The sequence below is a fragment of the Pelecanus crispus genome, chromosome 2, assembly GCF_030463565.1.
Source record: "Pelecanus crispus isolate bPelCri1 chromosome 2, bPelCri1.pri, whole genome shotgun sequence".
In the NCBI taxonomy this organism is placed as follows: Eukaryota; Metazoa; Chordata; class Aves; order Pelecaniformes; family Pelecanidae; genus Pelecanus; species Pelecanus crispus.
In genome coordinates, this window is record NC_134644.1 from 112,083,120 (window position 1) to 112,090,856 (window position 7,737).

Sequence of the window (7,737 nt, forward strand, 5' to 3'; positions counted from 1 at the left end):
CCAGCCTCCGCCGGCATCCGGGCTCGGCGGCGAGCAGCCTCCCGGGGCGGCGGAGCGGGACTCACCCAGGAGGAGGAGGAGCTGGCGCCGCTGTTGCTCTTGCGGGGCCCGGCCCGGCTCCGGCTCCCTCCCTCGCCGTGCCGCCGCCTCCCTGTTCCTGGCGCCGCCACCGCTTCCTCCGCCTCCTCCGCTCCCACCCCTCCGTCCTCGGGGGGCGCAGGGGGGTGGCGAGCCCGCGATGGCCGCGCCTGCGGCAGGCACGGCTCCGGCTGCGGCGCCCGGCCCGGCCCGGCGGGGGCAGCTGGGCTCGGGGCAGCCCCGCTCCGTCCCTCCGCCTTCCCGCTTGCCCCGGCCGCCCCCGCTGCCCAGCGGCTGGCACCAGCCCTCCGCGGCCCGCCTGCCCCGCGGCGCCCGGACCCCTTCCCTTCGCCTGGGCGCCTTTCCCCGGCCTTGTCCCCGCTTGGCGGCCGCGGAAAACCCGCGGCGGGCGGCCGGGATTCCCGCTGAGGAGGGAGGAACAGGCCGGGGGCTAACAAAGCCCGACCGCCTCCCTGCCCTACCCCACCCCGCGCCCGTTCTTGGCCGCTCCCCTTGGCTACAGCAGCTCATAAATAAAGTTCACAGGGAGCGACTCTCCCCCCCACCCACGCTCATTTTGGCGAGGGGCACCGGTTCGCTGGTACCGCAGGGCCGCAGCCACCCCCGCCGCGCAGGGCGGGCGGGCCAGGCCTGCTGCTGCCCCGCCGGGAGGCGCCGGCGATGGGCGCTCCGCCGCAGGCCCCCGGAGCCCCGCGGGGCTGCGCAGGGACGGGGTGGGTTCCGCTCCCCTCTCCGGCGTCGCACCTCCCTTGGCGTGAGCCCGGCGCGGGAGAAGAGGCGTTGTTGTTGTCTTTAACTTGGCCTCACGGATCGCCACCAGAAAAAGTGCCACCCAAGTTCAACCCCGGCAGCTGGGCTGCGGCAGCTTCAGCCGAGCAGGCTGCTTGCTTGCCTTTTGTTAAAAATAAAACGCTGCATGAAGAGCAACAAAACACTTCTTAATTTAGGATGTGTGAGACTGACGGAAGCGACTAGCAGGGGGCAAAGAATTAAAATCTGTGGACAGTGTGGGTCTTAAAAATTGTCGCAAGCCGTATTTGCTGACTGATGTGGAGCTAGTAAAATACTACCTTCGTTCCCTGCTTGTGGAATAGAACTGATGCAAATCAAGAACCTGATTTGCAAAGATACACATAATTTGCTTACCTACGTAAGCGCAGGAGAGTTAGTGAGATGATCTCTATGACTCGTTATGCAATTGCTTAACTGATTTTAAGGCTAAAAAGAAATTGACAAAGTTCACAAGTTCGTGAGAATATTCATGTACATTCTGCCTGAATTGTTCCGCCGAGATCAAAGGTATTTGTGGGTTGAGGTCAGTGAATTGTTTAACTGCCAAAGTTATTTGAGGTCAGCATCTGTCCCGATTGCATTTACATTTTTATATCTCAGGCATTTATTGAGAGTTAAAGGATTTTCTTGAGTCTCATCCAAGAGTCATATGCCGCTTTATGTGTCTGATCGACCTCAGTTGCTGGCAGGCCAGGACCATTTGAGGAGATGATGATTCTAGTAAGAGTTGCAAAAGGAAATTTTTTTTTTTTTTCAAATACAAAGTTTGGCTTTGTCAGATATAACATATCTAGAATGATTTATGTTTTTGTTAAATGTTTTACATTAAAACTGTTTATTTTACAATTATGATTACATGTTATCAGTGGTTTAACAAACAAAGCTAAGAATAGCTCCAAGTGGATCATGTCGGAAACCTTATGGAGTATAACTCTTGCTTGTAAAACCAATACTGTCGGTATCAGAAATACAAGTGACTTTCTATGTTGGCAGTGGTGTTCAAAGAAGGAAAAAAAATGCAATAAATAACAAAAGAGTAACTTTTTGCCCAACACAGTAGGTTCCTCGTTTCCTAAACCGTTGGGAGTTTAGCAACCAAATCCATAAGGGGACCAAAAGAGAGCCATGTAAGAAAGGAAGGCCAAGACTGGGAAAGTTTTGGTTTAATTCTCATACAATTCTGTCAGTTTCTCAAACAAGGGGGTTTTTTGTGTTCTTACCTTCTTCTCAGGCCTCCTTTTCCTTTGGATACAAGCATGTGAACAAGTAATTCTTTTCAGGATCCAGGTGGTATTCTTGCTTCATGCATGTACGTAGGATTAAATTAAGCAGTGTCTTCAGCAGCAGCTGTGGGACAATAGCAGCCATATGTGAAGAAGCCAGCTGGGCTAAAAATGGTTTTCGGCTTTCAGCCAGCTTTTACCATAGGCAACTTTTGCAGTAGACTATACTGCATGTGAGACAAAACAAAAAATTGGCCTTAGGAATCTTATTCTACAGCCTCCTACTATTAAAAAGCCATTGTTTCTGGGTGATGAAGTTTTCCAGCCTGTGTGTCGACTAAAGGTTTTCATGTGTCTGAAACTGCCCCTTTGTCACTCTGTTAAGAATCAAAAGGTTTAGCTTTTTGCAGAAATGGCACTGACAGACAACCCTACAGAGCTGAAGGAAAATAATCCAAAAACCTTGGTAGCTTTTTCGCCCACAGTTTGTCTTCCATACCTTAACTTTCTTCTGACTAGGGATGGTGCTAACTAAGTATGGCTTAAATTAGTATCACTAGTAAAAGTAGTGACCTTCCTCATCTTGTCTCTGTGTCTCCTTCCCTCCTCCTGCCGATATACTCCTTTCATTTCCTTTATAGTGGCTCCAGTGCTCATTGGACCTCTCTAAGCCAGCTCAGGTAGCTAAATCTCTTCAAGTGCCTTTGCCTAACAATACGTCATGACAGAAAGTAGAGTAAGTGCCTTATTTTTCACTCCCATCATTTAGAGACTGTCATCATCATTTTAGTCTAGTCTACCCTTGATTTAGTCTAGTCTACCCTTGATTGGCTTGGAGTAGACTTGGTAGTGTAGGTTAATGGTTGGACTGGATGATCATAAAGGTCTTTTCCAACCTAAACGATTCTATGATTCTATGATCTGTTGCTGTAAGAGTTCGCAAGAAGACTGTTTCCAGATTGTTAGCATTAAGCAGTTTATGAGAAGTCAGGGTCTTTCAAGGCAGGCACACAAACCAAATAAGCAAAGCCAAACCCAATACGTTCCAGCTGGATCAGTAGCTGATGTAGTTCAGCCTGTTATCAGGTGAGTATTGCCACAAATGGAAGAGGTAGTTTGCGCATTTGCAGTGGTGGTAGAGAGAAAGGGGGAGGAGGATCAGGGACTGTGATCTTCTCCATAGGCAACCAGCGTGCTGTTGGCTTGTCTCAGCCTTAGCGTACAGCTACATGTTCCGGGTAGATTTTTTTTTCATCCAAACGTGTCAGGAGACAGCCATGTCCCAGTAAGAGCAACAGTTTATCACCAAGGGTGAACTCATCTAAATGTGCTACCGGTGTTCCAACTTGGATGGCAGACGAGGGGGACGTTAGCAGGATTGCTCACATAAATTTGTTCTTGGCTTAAAAACACATATTTAACTAAATTGTGCAGTTCATACATTCAGACGTCTTGTTTTAATGCTCTCTGCATATATCACCTATTAGACTTGCCTCACAGTTGCTAGCTTTTGTTCAAAATGATGAGGACTACAAATTTGGTTTTAGTAATACAAAATTCAGGTCTTTCATATCCGATGTCCTTATATGCGTGAGCTTCTAAAATCAGGAGCTCCAGATCCAGTTCTAATTATTCTGAATGAGGTCTGCATGTTGATGAGTGCCACATGCTTATGTCTTTTTTTCTCCTTTTTTATACTCAAAAGTGTGCTTACAAATTATTTCATAACTTTTGAGTCTGATCTGTGTATATAAAAATCTGTAGTTCAGAGAGGCAGGTCAGAAACCTAAATTATGAGTGTTTTATTGACAACAAAGCCGATATTATACCCACCATATCCACTTTTATCTTATTGCTGCCTACTTGCCTGGCATAGGTTATCATGATCTTGTAACAACTACTCTCCTCCTGGCTATTTGGCCTGAATTGCAGTGCGAGGTTAATGCCTTTGTGATCTTACTGCTTTTTGCAGGCATGTAACTATATCTGATTGTATTTTAAAGACACAAGTGCCTATTTTTTGTGCTTCTATTAAGTATAATTCAGAAAGGGCATTTGTCGTCATTTTATTAAAATTTTCAAATTACTGTAATGCTTTACAGGAACTTGATCTTTTAGATGTTAAATGTTCAAACGGCCTTGGAAAATCATAGACTTTTAAGGAAAGCAATATACACAAAATCACTGTAGATTGCTGGTCATTTTTGGTAACTGTGGCCTAATTTTCTAATTTTTTAATTCCTTTTTTATTATATGTATTTTATTTATTCCTGTATTTTTATTTTTAGATAATATTGTGTATTTATATTCCTATATTATTGTATGTATTAGAAATGTTTAAATATCACATCATCACATAGGTTTTGGACACAGTTTTTGGATACTCTAAGTTGATTGTTCTGCTTTGTTTTCTCATAGATTCTTGTGCATTTTCTGTTAGTAAATTCCATTTCCATTATAGCAGTTAATTTATGCAAATATTTTCAAAGTTGGGGGGGGTTTCCTTTTTTTTTGGAGGGACTTCCCTCCACCCAGTTTAATGGTAGTGTTAAAAAAAAAACCCACACCAAACCAATGCAAAGTATGCAGCAAGTTCTTTCACCCCCCACCCTGCCTTGTCTCAGATTGGAGTTAAATTTGCATTGTTTATTGGCACTGCTGAAATCAGTTTAAGGTATAAATGGCATTAAGACCTCATTATAGCTACCAAGGATAAATGATCCATAACGCATAAATCATATGTCACATTTTAATCAGAGTAGTGCAATTGCTTCTACGTCATACTGTGGTTATGTTGTGATATTCTGTATCTTCATCTGTTATGCTTATGCCAAAAAACCCCACTGCTTATTTACTTAAATTTTTTCTAATTTACACCTATTTTTGAGTGCCACTCTCACACATTTCATTTCATTTCAAGAGGAAACATACTTAAAAATGATTGATTAGCACTTCTGAAATTAAGATTTTTAAATCCATTACAAAGTTTTCTGTTGATGATAGGGGTGTTCATTTTTTAGCAAGAGCACAGCTCAATATTTTCTTAGATCAAAGTTCTCTAACAATTATATTATGGTAGACAACAGAGTATAGCAAAGTGACATTTCTAATAACAGCACAAGAAGACTAACTTCTAATCTGCTGAGTAATGGAGAAAGGGAGGAGTCATTTTAATTGTCTGGGGACCAAAAGCTGAATAAAGTCAGGGTAAATTGGGTCTCACAAATGGATTTCTATTAAAGTCAGGGAAATAATATATCACTTTTCTTGTCGTCGAAGACACACAATAAATCATGACAATAGTTGCTGTGAGTAGCTCTATACTGTTAGGTTAGCCTATGCATCTTATTCATTGATTGTTCATATTGCCTGCACAGTCGCTTGTAAACTAGCTCAGGTCTGCAGTGAGTCATGTAGATTTGGAGATGCAGACAGATAGGCAGGGTGGAGAACTCGTCCCAGGTCAGATCTCATCTGTACAAGCACTGTTGACCCAACCAGTCTGAATTTCTTAGCACAGTGGATTTTAACCTTGAGTAGGACATAGCTAACAAAGACAATGCATATAAAGTCTGTACTCTCAAAGCCAATGCACTGGGGTACATACAGGCTTGTTTCATCTGTTTCCCCATACTAGTTCATCAAAATAATATGTATAGAAGGCTATGGTCACATATTTTTCTGTAACAGAAGAGCAGAAACCTCACAGAGTCTTCCTCCTTCAACTTGTAAAGTTTATGCCCTTAAAAGGTGAAAGTATATGTCCAGTAAGAATTTGTATGGGTACTGGTGTTATACCCTTTTTAAAAAAATATACATATATTTTTATTTTGAACATTGTTTTATCCTCTGTAGCCAAATTACATTTGTTTAAATTCTTTATTGTTCTTTACAGTGCAGCTTGTGAGCTTGCCTTTGTAGCCCTTAAGTATTCACAACTGGCCTGAGAAGTATAGAGCTCACCACTAGGCAATCATTTTGGGGAGCAAGTGCCAAAGACAAATGAAAACAACTCCCGATGTCACTTTACAATACTTAAACATTCTGAACTTTTGGTTATGTGTTTGCCATAGGTCTGGAGGATCAAATGAGATTTGTGTGATTTGACTGAGATTGTGGCAATGGCATGTGTTGCTCAGTGTGTCTGTTTCCTGGTTTCCCTGTCTGGAGGGTGAAGCTGGTCAAGAAAATGTTGCACTTGAACTGCTTTTTCAGGGTAGAGTTCATGACAAAAATGTGCCCCAAACTTTTCAAATACAAACCCAGTCATGTAAAAATAAATAATTCTATTTGTCAGAAGTTTATTGTTCTTAAGCAGGACTGCTTAAAAGGAAAAGAAGCAGTAGTTTATTTTGTCATCTTTAAGGGGGAATAGAAGATGGAATAAAAAAATGAAAAGGAGTTAGAAGATGACTTACTCTTTTTCACAGGGAAAAATGTTTGAAAACTCAAGAGGTAATATTATTTTTGCATTTTTTCTTCAGCCAGTTCCTGTCAGAGTTATTTGAGGACTAAGCACACAGCTGTAGCTAGAATTTTATTAAACTAACTAAAAATGAAAGTTGGTTAGACATCAAGAATCATACTTAGTTCATTAGACCACATAAAAGAGAGTAAAGGAAAGTGTAGATACCACGTCAGAATGTTCACTACAAAGGATTATATTAAATTAAAAAATGTCTAAAACCAGTAGTAGCAGGTGTGCCTAGAAATGAATGTTGTTCTACTTTCTGTGTAACGACTAACTGTTCCTCTTGGCTTTAAGTGTTACAGCCATTTCCTTAGTTATGAAAAAGGTCAAATGGGTTCTTTTCAGTCTTCTTAAGAATATGCTTTTAAAAACATGCATAAAAGCACAAAAAAACCTCAATTCATGGGCAAAAATATATTAAAAACAAAACAAAAAAAACCCCTGCCCCCTAAATTGGATGTATGGTTGCAGAAGTCAGCAGATTTTACAATGGCAGCTGAGCAGTTCTTGTCTGGCCTTGATAATCCTTTCCTTCCAGTTCACAGAAAAGATCCACATTTACTTCAGCACTATAAGGCTGTGCTTGCAATGCCACGAGTAATTTCTCTTGATTTCTGAACTCCCACTGATTTTAGCTAGATCCAGGGCTGCTCCGGTGTTCTTATTTCTCAGGGGCTTATCATTATGCAAGGTACTTTCAGCTAGATCAAGAGTTGCCTCAATACTCTTGTTTCTCAAGAGCTTATCATTAGAGGGTGTACCTGCAGCTGCCAGTTTTAATTGAACACAGTTTGTAAAAAATTTTAACCCTTATTTATTATACTTGTAAAGCTCAAATTAAAAAGAACCAAAACAAACCAAAAACACTCCTGGCTACATCAGTCAAGCAATACTGTTCACAGCCTTCTGGAATAAAATTTCCTATTATTGAAGAAACAGTATTTAAATCTAGATGGCTCACAGAGGTACATATGGAATTTTTCACATGTAGGCCACAAGTTCAAACATGGTCTTCATTACCTGCAAATTAAAACTATCAATAACTGACATCTGTTACCTAACCAATATACAATGAGCTGCTTTCTAAAGTGGATAGCACAGAAGACATAATCAGTCAACTTGTCTCTAAATGTGCTCTGAACATACACATTT